The following is a 14,475-nucleotide window of genomic DNA, read 5'->3' as shown; positions in this document are numbered from 1 at the left end:
CTAAATGACCTTGGGGAGTCTCTTCCATAGCTGCAGCCAGGATTTATTTTGGGGAGGGGCGGGACACCCACCACCCTCTGTCTGGCTCACAGCCTTTCTCAACCTTGGGTCCCCAGATGTTGTTGAACTACAACTCCCATCACCCCTAGCTTGCAAGGCCAGAGCTCAGGGATGATGGGAGTTGTAGTCCAACAACATCTGGGGACCCAAGGTTGAAAAACACTAGTAGATTCGGAATGAAATGTCTCAACAGCAGTTGTTTTAAATCACTTTCTTTGGACCCAAAGTGCTCAGAATAATTGCGTTCTACAGTTTCTACTTTTAGTTTAGTATTTTTATTTATTTCCTTGATTTAGGGGAGACAACTGCCTCCCTGTCCCCTTGCCCCTCCTGGCTATGCCAGTCAACGGTCCCTTCCAACTCTCGGATTCCTATACGGGTCCAGCAGAACTCGAACCCGCGACAGGCGTTGGCAGCGGCTGGGCGCGCGTGCGCCTTTACGCGCCGGGCGGGCGGGCGTGATGTCAGCGCCTGCGGGGCGGGCTGAGTCAGCGCAGCGCCCGCCCGCCCCGCATTGTTGCCTCGCCGCCTGTTTGCTGCGCGCACCTGTCCCCACCCACCCACCCGGGCGGGGCGCCCCGCGTCGCGAGCGAGCGCACCTCCCTTGGCGGAGTCCCGCGGACGCCCCGTCCCGGCTGCGCGGCGAGAGCGATCGAGCAACCGAGCGGGTAAGTGCCAAGCGCTTGGCTTTGGGCATCTGCATTTCACCAAAGTTTGGATCCGTGGCTCTCCAGGTCCTGCGCGTATTCGCCGTGGCGCGGAGAGGTTTGGCACAGGCTTGGAAACTACGCGCGCCGCTTTGGAGCTGCTTGCTTCCGAGGAGCCTCGCCGGATCCCGACGCCTGATCTCCCCGCGCTCCTTTTCCTCCTGGCGAGCGATCCATCCGCGAGTGGCTTAAGCCGGAGGGCGGATGGAACGCGCGCTCCAGGCTTTCCCACGTTAGCTCGCCCTGTTGGGATGCCGAGCGCGCGGGGGCTTAAGCGGCTTTCGGATTCCGAGGGCGTGGGTCACAGCTTCAGGAACGTGGAGACGGGTCCGCAAGCGGGTTAGACTGGAGGTTGGGCACGTTTGGAAACTATTTTAGCAAAACTTCTTCCCTGCCTTGCTGCGGCGTTGTTTTCTCCTCCCCATCTGTGTTTATTTAGCTGCCGAACGATTTCTTCTACTAATTTCTTGTCTGTCTCGGGTTGCAAATTTGGCAGCCCAACATGCATTTGTATTCGGTACTTTGGGCTCCACTGCTTATTTAGTCTTCCCAGTTCCGTGGGTGAGCATCTGCATGTGTCTTTATACATAATCTGCCAACTGAAGATGTATAGGGTGAAATTCTGTCCTCGAAAGGCTTGTGGCAGGATAAACCTATTGGTCTTTAACAAGCCACCTTTTTAAAAAGGTGAAGGGAAAAATAGAATTGTCCCAGCATGCTGAAATATTGAAATAATAATTCCAGCCCCCTTTGGATTAAATCTACCTGAATGTGATTTCAGGTTTCCGTATTCCTTGCGCTGGGTCATTTCGAGTTTGATTCTATGCATGTTTACTCAGAAGTAAGCATGAGGTCAGTGGGGCTTACTCCCAAGTGTGTGTGTGTGTAGGGCAGGGTTTCCAGTCCTGGTCATGTCTGCTTGGGAATAATGCCCAGTGAATTTGGTGGGATTTTCTTCTGAGTAAATGACTTTGGGATTAGGGCAACAACTTTGGTGGAATTATGCCAGTTTGTAGGATCAAATTTGCTGAGTGCCCAGTGTGCCCAGCATCCAAAGAATCGCACTGCTGTTTCCAAGGGAAGGGGTCATGCAGACAAATCGCACTGGATGCTTCCTGGCGCAGTTGCCTCTGTTCCCTTCCCTGTATCAAACCTTTGGCTGTATGTACCTTGGGGCAGGTACCTACCCTCTTAAGACCTTGCAAAGCTCTATGCACATTGAGGGTGTTGTATTAAATGCAATGATGATGATCATGAGGACACCTGAGTTTGTGAATTGTAGTACTGAGATGTGCCATTGTTGTGCAAATGAGGCCTGAAAATGGATGCTGTTGAACCCTGAATTTATTTGCCTCTTTCTCCCCTCCCCTCCCTCCCCCCACCTTATCTTTCCTTGCCACAGGGGGCCGTTTAGGCAGACAAGGAAACTAGCTTTCCAACCTTGTGCTCTGCTCTTAAAAACAATTATTTCTTTATACCCACAGTTGATTTCACTTGTGGCTCAAATGGCAACCTTGAAATTCTACAGTAAATCTTATTTGCTGAATGTGTGTGTGAGAGAGAGAATAGCTGGGGAGGCTTTGCAATAATATTCCTACTGGACAACAAGTTCTGGTCTTGCTGCGTAGATCAGCCTTTTGCTTTGCCTCACCCTTTTTTGCAATTGGGGGGGACATCCTTTCCAGCTTTGGCAGTTTACCTTGTTTGGATTGCTTGGCACCTTACAGGTGTTGTTGTTGTTGTTGTTTAGTCGTTTAGTCGTGTCCGACTCTTCATGACCCCATGGACCAGAGCATGCCAGGCACTCCTGTCTTCCACTGCCACCCGCAGTTTGGTCAGACTCATGTTTGTGGCTTCGAGAACACTGTCCAACCATCTCGTCCTCTGTCGTCCCCTTCTCCTTGTGCCCTCCATCTTTCCCAGCATCAGGGTCTTTTCCAGGGAGTCTTCTCTTCTCATGAGGTGGCCAAAGTATTGGAGCCTCAGCTTCAGGATCTGTCCTTCCAGTGAGCACTCAGGGCTGATTTCCTTCAGAATGGAGAGGTTGGATCTTCTTGCAGTCCATGGGACTCTCAAGAGTCTCCTCCAGCACCATAATTCAAAAGCATCATTTCTTCGGCGATCAGCCTTCTTTATGGTAACAGGGCAGAATTCAGCACATACATTATTCTGTTTCGTTCACCAATAGTTAGAATTTTGCTGCTCTCAGAGTGGTTCAATACAATATTCTTATAAGGCAGGCCCAGCAATTGATGTTTCACCAGGTGCTTTTAGAAAATGAATTTGATTGTGTGTCCGCATTTGTTTGATGTTTTAACCATGCTCCTGAGAAATTTCTTTTGAGTTGGTAGTTTATATGCATTCTTAGAAATGGTCACGCCATAATGCTAGCTGTTTATAAATATTCTTATAAGGAACTAAAAACAAAAACAAACCGCATAATACAAATGAGATGGGTGGGCGGGCTGAGCAACTGAAAGCTAGTCTTGAAGGCCAGGTTGTCAGTCACTGGCTGAAGTGAGGCTTCCAGTGGGATTACCCTGGAGAGCATCTCAGCTGCTACAGCTTCTGCTAGGTGAAAAAGGTTCCCAGTTTTAATTCCTAGCATCATCACCAGCTTTAATGGAGCCTGGATGGTAGGCAGAGGCATTTCCCAGCCCAAAAACCAAGGACAGCTGCTTTCAGCTGGATGGATAAATAGAATTGAGCCCCATGTCTGCAGAGCCATGTAGCTAAATGGAAGAGAATCTGCCTTGCATGCCAAAGATCTCAATCCCCAACATCTCCTGGTAGGGGTGGGAGAGGACTTGTATCTGAAACCCTAGAGAGATGCTTGTAGCCTATTGTCCACACTATGGAGCTAGATAGATTCATGGCCCGACTTGGTATAACTTAGACCACTTCTTGTGTTCCGACATTTTGACCAGAGTTTCCACCTAGCAATTATTCTGCACCAGCTCTGTGTTGGGTTCACTTCCCTAAAGAGTCCTTCTCCTGCTCCCACCCCATGTTATTCCAAGAAAACGAAGCCTGGACATGCAAGGAGGTAACGCGAGATTTACTCCTGAGCCTGTGGGAATCGGTGCAGAGCAGGTGCGAGGGAACCTTCGGCCCATGGCGCAGATGTGGCCCTCCAGACCTCCCTGTGTGGCCCCCTTGAGCTGCCTCGAAGCCCTGCCCCTTGCCCTCCTCCACCATTGCCTTGCCAGAATGTGCTCTTGAGCCAGGATAATGCCTCTTGCTTGCCCATGCAAAGAGAGGGGTTTGCATGTGGATATCTTTGGCTTTTGCATGGCTGGGATTTGGTCTTGCTGTGCAAAGTTTGAGATTCGCATCAAGTTGCTCTTTGCAATTTAGCTCCTGGCCATATCTATCCTTGGTTCTTGCCTTGCCAGTCAATGGCATGTGGCACCAGGAAATGTGTCCCTCGGGCTGGGAACGTTCTGAGTTTCGTGGAAACTCCTGAGACAGAATGGAAGTTCCCTTTCCTGGTGAAAAGTTTGGTGAAATGCAGCATGCTTTCTCATTGCTTTGTTGGCCTGGCTTAGAAGATCGCACCCTGTCCTTTTCAGACTAGACTTTCTCTTTTCCCTCTTGAATTCCCAAATCTGCGCTGCCAAGGTTGCTCAGACAGTGGTTACAATCCTCTGTTGTGGGTGCTCACTGGTACTTTTGGCAAAACAAGCCCCGGTTTGTTTGTCATTCAGCCGCTGATTTAATATTTAACTCTGCGAGGTGTCTGCATCGGCCCTTGGTACGTTGGGGAGATTTTGGACAAAGGAAGCCTTTGCAAGGCTAAATTTCCAGTAGCCCCCACCCCCAGCTGGCAAACTGTTATCCTTGTTCGCCACCTCCGCCTATCATTTAAAGCGCTTTTCATGCTGCTGGTGGCTCTCTTGGGCAGAGCCCAGCCGTCCAGCCCTGTTTACCCTCTGGGCCCAACCCCTCTCTTGGAATTTCACAGACCACGGCTTTGGAGAGAGAAATGCTTAACTCCTGGCATCCCGGAAAAGGTCTAGTGCTCACCAGTGAATGAGCAACAGGGGTTGCAGAAGATACCTCTTAACCTAAGCAAACATGTGTTTCCAAACCTGAGATAATGGGAAATTGGGGGCAGGGGACATATGGGGGAGCATCTGTAGGCAGAGGGGGTGCTTAACCTTTCCTGTGCCTGTGAGGTCACTCCTGCAAAAAATGCACCTCCAAAACTGCTCCCTTAGGTGAGTTTTTCCTTTTGGAGCCCCGCTGAGACAAATGGGCTACAAATGGCCAGGATTGGGGGTATTTTCTTTTTCTTTTTTCCTTTTTTCATAACTTTTTTATTCAAAATTAAAACATATTATCCAGAAACATATCATCCTTATTCCCCCTGTTTTTCCTCCCTCCCCCCACAGAACCCCCCCCCCCCGACTTCCCTCAGTTCCAGTCTTTGGTTTCTCTAAGAATTCTGTTTTCTGCATGTTACACAGTTGTATAGATCCTCAAACTATTTAGCTGGTTATTATCAATAAAAAGTTTGTGAATGTTTATTCAAAGCCAGCCAAGGAGTCCAGTTCGCTTTGTTGCATCTTCAAATACTTTGTAAAGGGTTTCCATTCATCTTTAAAGTCACAGTTGTCCTTATCCCGTAGCTTGTATGTCAGTTTTGCCAATTCTGCATAGTCCATCAAATTTTCTTGCCATGCTTCTTTAGTTGGGGTTTCTTCAGTCTTCCATCCTTGTGCTATTAAAACTCTCGTGGCCTTTTTCTCTTTTTTTCTTTTTTTTTTTGGCGGGGGTTGGGAGTATTTTCAAGGGGATATGGCTAAGGAACTGTTCCTTCCTAAAAGCTGGGAGCCTCACTTCCCAAGCAGGTAGTTTTGATTTTAGGATGCTTTCAGGAGGTGAGTGTTGCTAAAGTGACAACTGCCGTGATGTTAGCAAGTTGCCTGGGATTGAAGGAAGACAGTTGCCCTTATTTATCCCTTCATTCTTGTCTGTTTTTTCCGAGTGGCAATCGCTCTTGCTTCATGGGACACAGTGCGAAAGCTTTAGCGCACCTGTGGCTTTCCAGACATTGCTGGATTCGAGTCATCCTTGACCTTGAGGCTGATGGGAATCGGAGTCCACCAGCGGGCTGGACTAGATGACCCCAGGGCCCCTTCCAGCTCTACATTTCCATCTGGAGGGCCACAGCTTGCTCGCCCCTGGTTTAACACCATACCCTGCAATGCTTCCTACATTTGGCATTTTGCCTCTAAATGAGCTTGGATGTAAGATAACATAGAGCACCAGCTATATATAGATCTAACCCTTGGGTCCCTGCAGCTTTGCAGAAGCAGCCTACTTTAGAGTAGGTTTGTCACTAAATCTGACCTGTAGCTCTAAATCTTCTCTGTCCCCTCCCTAAGGTGACATGGCTCACTTTCTTATCAGAGTTTGTTTTGCTGAAAGCTTGTCCTTTGAATCTTCTTCCCACCCCAATGCTCTCTCTTTTATTTTTAAATATAAAACATTGCCTTTTTAAATGCTGCTGTTTGTCAAATATTTCACTTTATCCTGATGGCCATTTGCAGTTGGACTGTTTGTTTCTATTCTGTAGGCTAATGTTTTGGGTGGTGGTGGGGAGTATTATGGGTTAGTGCCAATTTTAAATAAATAAATAAATTTGGCACAATCCTGTGCAGGTCTATTTCCTCCTGCTTAAGTGTGTGTGTGTGTGTGTAGGATAGGATTGCATCTCTGGTGAACACTCAAAACTGCCTGTGTTTACACATCACAGTAAACCACCGTTAATAGTTTGCTATGAATGTTCAGGTGGCTCTTCTCTGGTGTGAGTAACAGATTGCAACCCCTGACTTAGCAGTTTTGTGTCCGCTCAGGGGACCAATAATTGTTTTATGCTCCAAACAAACCACAATGTGAAGCCAAGGTTTATTCTTGGCTTATCAGAGTTTGTTTGAGTGACACAAACCAGGATCCTCTGTTCAGATGCAGTGGCGTAGCGTGGGTTGTCAGCACCCGGGGCAAGGCAAGTAATTTGCACCCCCTAACCTGTGGATTTGCGCCCCCTAACCCTAACCCCCAGATGTTGTGCCTGGTGCGCCCGGCCCCCCTGCACCCCCCACGCTACGCCACTGTTCAGATGTAATGCTAAACAAAGGATTGTGGTTTCTTGCTCCCATTTAAACTAGGGGAGGAGTGAAGTGTGGAAAATCTTTACCTATTGTCTCCCCTTCTCTCCTTTTTAAATCCCACCCCCAGCAATTCAGAATGTTTAAATTTTATTTTAACTGATGGAATGGATGCAGAAGCGTAAGAATGCAGTCTGCTGAGCAGAACTAGGAATATTCCAAGTGCTGAGAGTTTAGGTAAAGTTTTGTGGGGGTTTTTTGGGAAGGGCAAGGGATTGTGCTAGGAATTATTCCTCAGCCTTCCCAATAAAACTGCAACAAGGTTTGGGTGACAAATCCCTGATGCGGACAGCATTGCTGGCTTTCCATTTCCTAACAAGTCTCCTGCCAGATGAGGATTTCTGTGCTGCTTAAAAGTTTGCTCCCCTGCCAGCATTTTTGTGTTGGTAAAAACTATTATCTCAGCGCATTCCCAACTCTCCCCCTTTCCCCCCCTTTCAAAACCATGTTTTGATTTAAACTGATTCAAATAGTTCCTCAATTTTAAAAATAGACATCATTGTAGTTTAGTGCGCACGACACTAAAGGCAGCCACATGAGAAGGTTTAAATCGGTTTGTTTGGAAAGTTTATCTCACGCAGGTGTCTGTTACTTATGGTGCGGTCACACCCAGACATTGCTTGCTTCGGGATAAGGTTGCCAGGCTGCTGTTTGGAGACTTTGGCACTTATTTTAAAATTGCTTGTAAATTCAGAGATGAGGCACCTATGGCATTCCATTCTTGTTGCTATCTTCTTCCTATCTCATCCTGCCCTGCTGCCTGTACGTTTTATCTCTTGGCTCCATTTTCTGCCAGCTGAAGGAAGCAGGAATCAGTTGCCCTGCATATCAGGTGGGAAAGAAGGAAGATGAAAGGATTGGGGGGGGGCGGTGGAGAGAGAGACCTTTGCCCACGAAGTAGATGCTCTACAGCTGACTTACAGCCCTTCCCTTGAATAGTTTGCTTGGGTGTCTTCTGGTGTCTTGCATATTTCTGTGTCCAGTATGCTATGTGAGCAGCTAATCCACCTTGATGCTGTCACCGAAATGCATATCAAAAGAGTCTGCTTGCTTTCAAGTGCAATTGGCGTTTAAACTTGCCTGTGTCTTGTAAACGGCAACATTTGAGGTAACCTGTATTATATCTGCAATACACAGGTTTACAAATGTGGTTCGCCAAGGTCTTCAATAGACCCCCCTGCTCTGGGTTCCGCCATCTCCTTGAAGGTAAAATATGGTTGCAGGTTCTTTCTGGTTGTGGCCCCCTCCGGGCTATTTTCTGTCTGCCTTTCAGGCGCTGCCAGGAAGACTTGCGAGAGTTCAAAGGCACCTTTCAGCCAGGCGAGGAAGGTGCAGAGACTTCAAAGTGCTTCGAGAGGTCTGGATTTGGACCCTGGGCCTGATATTACCCATCCCTCGTTTAAGACCTCCATAGCTCCATTGGTAGAGCATGAGACCCTTAATCTCAGGGCTGTGGGTTTGAGTCCCACGTTGGGCAAAATGTTCCTTCATTGCAGGGGGGTTGAGCTAGATGACCCTCAGGGTCCCTTCCAACTCTGTCAGGCTATGAAATGGTAAGCTGTTTGTACTTTTCCCAGTACAAACTGGGCAACCTGTGGCCTTCCAGTTTGTTTGTTTTTTACTTTCTTTCTTATTTACCGTATTTTTCGCTCTATAAGACGCACCAGACCACAAGACGCACCTAGTTTTTGGAGGAGGAAAACAAGAAAAAAAATATTCTGAATCTCAGAAGCCAGAACAGCAAGAGGGATCGCTGCGGAGTGAAAGCAGCGATCCCTCTTGCTGTTCTGGCTTCTGGGATAGCTGCGCAGCCTGCACTCGCTCCATAAGATGCACACACATTTCCCCTTACTTTTTAGGAGGGAAAAGTGAGTCTTATAGAGCAAAAAATATGTTATTTATTTATTGGTTTTCACAGATTACATTGCAATACATGTGTACCAAAGCCAACACCAGTTCCTCCCCGTCCCCCCATACATTTACATTTATATCTCCTCAATCCCTCATATTATTCTTTTTCCCCTCCGCCCCCACTCGATTTCCCCCACATTATACAATTTACAATTATCTTTGCCTTCTACAGTCTTCTCAAGTCATCTATATATTCTTATTATCTTTCCTTACTAATTTTTCTTCCATCCAGTACTTCACATTTTAATCTAGGCATATTAGCGTATCTTTTTTTTGAGCAATATTTTGCCGTATATTCATCAAAACATTTCCACTCCTTTTTTTGATTTTTGATTCGACGGATTTCTTATTATAGCAGTTAATTTTTGCCAAAATTAAATATTCATTTAGTTTACAAATCCATTCCTCCTTTGTGGATATAGTTTGTGACTTCCACCTAGCAGCAATCACTATTCTAGCAGCTGTAGCAGATACCATGGTGGGGGTGATTTTCCTATATGCAAGTACAGCTACAGTGGCCTTCCAGTTGTTGTTGGACTGCAACTCCCATCATGCTGGTCGTTCACCATGCTGGCTGTTGCTAATGGGAGTTGGAGTCAGGCAAAATCTGGAGGGCCACAGTTCCTCCATTCCTGATTTGCATGAACATAGGTCTTGTGAATTCGGCAGGAGTATCTTGGGCTTGCCGATTGGAAGGTTGACGGTTCGAATCCCTGCGATGGGGTGAGCTCCCGTTGCTCGGTCCAGGCTCCTGCCAACCTAGCAGTTCGAAAGCACACTTGCGCAAGTAGATAAATAGGTACCGCTCCGGCGGGAAGGTAAACGACTGGACCTAATGGTCAGGGGTCCTTTACCTTTATCTGCCCCTACTGCATTGCAGGGTGTTAGACTAGATAACTCTTAGTGTCCCTTCCAACTATGCAATTCTATGATTCTATGAAAAGGAGTTCAGAAATCTTTTCAATAATAGCCACCACTCTTCCACTGGCTGTGGAACACCCCCCCTCCGAAGAAACCCCCCCTGATATTTAATCTATTGTCTTTCTAGCACCATGTGAAGCCTTTTTAAAAACACCCCCTGGCCTTGAAAAAATAAAACAAAATCATTTCTCTTGGCATTCTTCTTCACTGCATTTTGCTGTGATTTCTAGGATGTGGTTTGTATCTCCATGAAGACATTTTTTGTGGCGCACTCTAATTGCACGGCTGTGGCTGAACTTGTGTGCACTGCGGCTCCGATAAGGTTGTTCCTGTTTCAGGGGATTTTTGTGTTGCTTGTTTTTTATCGGCTCTGCAAGTTTTGATCTGTTTGCAGTTGTTCCTCGCCTGGGGAACCCAGCTCCTGGAGTGGCAGTACGAAAACATTGGCAAAACGGCTGCTCCTCTCTCGAACGAAACAGAACGGCAAGGCAGGTGGTTTGAGGTCGCTCAGGCTTCCTTGGCTTCTTGGTACCGTTAAGCTGCCTTAAGACCGTCAGCTTCCTAGATTGCCTTGTATCCATATTCTATCAAAAGCTGGCTCTTGTTCAGCTAAGATTTCTCCCCTGTGAAGGTTAAAGCAGGCAATGTAATGGTTAACCGTGTTCTGAAAAGTAGGGTGGATAATGGCATGTTTTCTTTCTTTCTTTTTTTTTAATACCGTATTTTTTTGCTCTATAAGACTCACTTTTCCCCTCCTATAAAGTAAGGGGAAATGTGTGTGCGTCTTATGGAGCGAATGCAGGCTGCGCGGCTATCCCAGAAGCCAGAACAGCAAGAGGGATTGCTGCTTTCACTGCGCTGTTCCGGCTGTTCTGGCTTCTGAAATTCAGAATTTATTTTTTCTTGTTTTCTTCTCCAAAAACTAGGTGTGTCTTGTGGTCTGGTGCGTCTTATAGAGTGAAAAATACGGTAATTTTTTATTAGATTTTCCACAGTGATAACACAAACCACAAAGCAAAATGATACACAAAAACAGAAAAAGAAAAAGGAACAAAGAAAGGGGAAGGGGGGGGGGACAAGATAAACAATAACAACAAACTTAATTCTTCACACATCCAACCTTTTAAACATCTTGGTTGACTTCCTCAAATTCCTCCCTTCTGAGTTTCCTTGTAATTAAAAGTAACAGCTTCCCAATATCATTATTAAACTAAAACAATTTCCAATTATAGTCCATCTTATTCACTTTTCTTAACATTCTAAATCCCATTTATTTGGTTATAACTTAATTTAATCCTAGGCCTATTTGTTTCTTTCAAGTAATTTCTAATTTGTTTATATTACAATATTTATTGTAATATATTTATGTTTCGTTTCTGCCCGTTCTTCATCCATGCAACACCAGCAACTTACCGTATTTAGGGTTGAGGTGCAGTTCAGGCACTAACTTCTAAGTTCCAATAGACTTAAAAGCGTAAGAGGAGCCTATCGAGTCCAGTATCCTGTTCCCTCAGTGGCCAAGCAGATGCCCATGGGAATTCCCCAGGCCAGGACCTGAGCACAGCGCCATTCTCCCTTCTTACAGTCTTCGGCAGCTGGTGTTAAGAAGCAGTGTTCGAAATTAGCCAGGGGCCAGGGGCATTTTGCTTCTGGCGTGGGTCCACTTGCAACTATGTGGAGATTTATGGGTTACAGGTTGGCGGCTGCAGTTTAAAAACCTCTGCCTTAGTCCAGAGTACAGTGGACGCTCGGGTTGCGAACGTGATCCGTGCGGGATGCACGTTCACAACCCACAGCGTTCGCAACCCGGAGCAGCGCGTCTGCACACACGTGGGTTGCGATTTGGCGCTTCTGTGCATGCACAAAGCGCGATTCGGCACTTCTGCGCATGCACAAAGCATGATTCAGCTCTTCTGCGCATGCACGACTGCCGAATCCCGATACTTCCGGGTTTCGGCAGTCTGTAACCAAAAAAACCCACAACCTCTGTAACCCGAGGTATGACTGTAAATACCATTTCCCTTGTGTGTGTTTCTCCTCCTTGCGTGCTGGGACAAGCGAATTGTTGTAAGAGGAAGCTACAGTCAAGCAATGAGGTCACAGAATCCTAGAACTGTAGCGTGGGAAGGGACTACAAGGGCCATCTAGTCCAACCCCCCTGGCGAATAGACATTCCGTTGTAGGGTTAAGCTGCCATTTGGCACGTACTTCATATATCTGAGTTTCTAACACTGTTGGCAACTGACATCTCCATCTGGCTGGCCCCTCCAGCGTTCCTAAGCAGCTCAGCAGAACAGCTTATTTATTGCATTTATATTCCACCTTTTCCTCCCAGGAGTCCATGGTTCATACCCCACCTCAGTTAATCTCTACATCGACCCTGTGAGGTAGGTTAAGAGGCTGTGACTATGAAGGTCAACCTTCATGACTAAGTGGGGATTTGAACCCTGACCTCCCAGGCCCTAGTCCAAATTGCTAACCACTACACTGGCTTTCTAGCCAGTACTTCTGCGATGGGGCAGCTCTATAAATCAAGTCAGTGAATAAATATGGGGAAAGCAAAATGTCACTTAGAGAAGGATCTGAAATACTTTCCTAGAAGCCTTGATTTGTTTTGCTCTGGATTGTTTGAGGGTGGATGGATGTGGGTGGTGCTGTGGGTTAAGCCACAGAGCCTAGGACTTGCCGATCAGAAGGTCGGCGGTTCGAATCCCCGCAACAGGGTGAGCTCCTGTTGTTCAGTCCCTGCTCCTGCCAATCTAGCAGTTCAAAATCACACCAAAAAGTGCAAGTAGATAAATAGGTACCGCTCTGGCGGGAAGGTAAACGGCGTTTCCGTGCGCTGCTCTGGTTTGCCATAAGCGGCTTAGCCATGCTGGCCACATGACCTGGAAGCTGTACGCCGGCTGCCTCGGCCAATAAAGCGAGATGAGCGCCGCAACCCCAGAGTCAGTCACGACTGGACCTAATGGGCTTCCTTTACCTTTAACGTTTTATAAACTGCCATCAGATTTTTTTCTCTTTAAAATGTAAAGCGGTATACATATGAAATCAATAATAATAACGATAATAAGAATAAGAAACCTCACTGGGGTGGGGAATAGCACCCAGACATACCATTGTGGCAACTGCAACTCAGGTTTCAGGTGCCATTTGTCAATTAGTTTATATGTCTGAATTTCTGACGCCGTTAGAAAGCATTGCCTCTCAAACGTGGAGGTTTTCAAGGTGATTACACTGTAACCTTCCTTGGTCTGTGTCCAGCTGAAAATCAATGTAAATGGAGATATTTTAGAATCAAATGGAATTATCTGATCGCCGTTAAAATCTTAAGATGACAGGCCATGCAGAATCTGGTTTAATTAGCTGGCAGGGGGATGAGGATGAAAATTAAAAGGCTAGATAATGTATAAACAATTAAATAGGGGATTTGTTCAGCACAAATGGAGCATAGCTGCCAGGTCCGGAAGACCTCAATGAGGGAAGCATAAGTCCTGTCTGCTTCCCAGACCATAGATCTGAGCAATCAAAACACATTACCTTAACGAGCAAAGGAGTCAGCAGCGTACAGCGGTGTTTAGCCGAGTTTCCTAACTAAGTTCTTGAAAAGCCTGCCTTTAATTGCCACCACACATTTTTTTGAACCTTCAGAGTGAATATTAAATGCAGCAAGACGAAATGCTGTCATGGAATGGAATATTTTTAGGAAGGAGGGAGAACGGGCTTAAAGCGTACCATTTGCGATGCTCCCGAGTGGATGTGTTTGTCAGAGGCCTTAGCTGGCAAAGTGACCCTCAGACACAGGGCAGTAATTCCTCCAGGATTTTAAAAAACTCCTTCGCAACCCAGAGATTGCGGGGCCTGGAATTGGGCAGCTATGGGGAGCCATCTCATTGGTCCTTGTCCCTGTAAAAACACTGGACTTGCCTCTGGAAAATGTGTTTGCCTCTGGACAAGATTTGCTTCTCCAAGCTTATTGCCAGTCTCCTTAAGATTCCAGGATTTCTGTAGTATCTGTGACACTCTTCTGTCCTGTTCTTACCTGCCAGCCTCCTGCTGACTGTTCGCCTGTGCCTGCCTGGGTCATCCTGCTTCTCAGCACCTCAGAATTAACCTCTTCCTCGATTTGTTTTCCCCATGGGCTGCTCTCTTGAACTGCTTGCATCTTGGACCGTAAGCAAGTCTTATTACGTACACAGGGGACTCAGCTACATTAGTCAAGAAAGAGTGTTTTGAATTCATTATAAACATGAAACACCAGGTGGCGCTGGGGAGCAAAACAAACATCTAAGCGATTTTCCATAGCACTTTTTATTTTGTTATAATGACTTAATTTCTGACTTATTCGTAGTGGGTTTTTTTACCCCTGTGTGTAGATCCACCCTAACTAAGTGCTGCCGTTCTGACTGAGCTATGCCTCTGAAAGATGCTGGGGCTGTTGTGAATTTCTGGGGTGAGGGCAGCACCATAGTTGCAGCATAGATAGGGACACTTTCTGTCTTTCTGTGGTCTCCATTTTGGTGAATTGAAAAGCAGGGTGACCACTTATCTTGCCTTAGAAAGGTCATGCCACTATTCGAAGGCATCCTATATTTGAAGGACTGTCTGGTCCACGTCAGTTGTTGACATCCATCCATCTCGATAGACAATGGAGTGCACCTCTGGGGGTGAAGTCACATTTCACCAAAGAGACCTTCCCAGGG

General features: G+C 46.6%; 1 protein-coding gene across 2 annotated transcripts in view; it reads left to right on the top strand.

The window, feature by feature from the left end:
* The first annotated feature begins 606 nt into the window (after positions 1 to 606).
* Positions 607 to 14,475, top strand: part of PROSER2 (proline and serine rich 2) — a 32,334-nt gene continuing 18,465 nt past the window's right edge. Inside the window, exon 1 of one of the 2 annotated variants that reach the window (XM_081927197.1) lies at positions 607 to 728. The gene's annotated coding sequence lies outside the window, so the exon portion shown is untranslated. Of the gene's footprint in view, positions 729 to 7,039; positions 7,118 to 14,475 lie in introns of those variants that run through there. The other variant, XM_081927198.1, reaches the window with a different exon arrangement.

Source organism: Podarcis melisellensis (assembly GCF_964234715.1).
Source record: "Podarcis melisellensis genome assembly, chromosome: 10".
NCBI classification, from domain to species: Eukaryota; Metazoa; Chordata; class Lepidosauria; order Squamata; family Lacertidae; genus Podarcis; species Podarcis melisellensis.
Note: the sequence above shows the minus strand (reverse complement) of the source record. Positions and strands in the feature narration are given on the sequence as shown.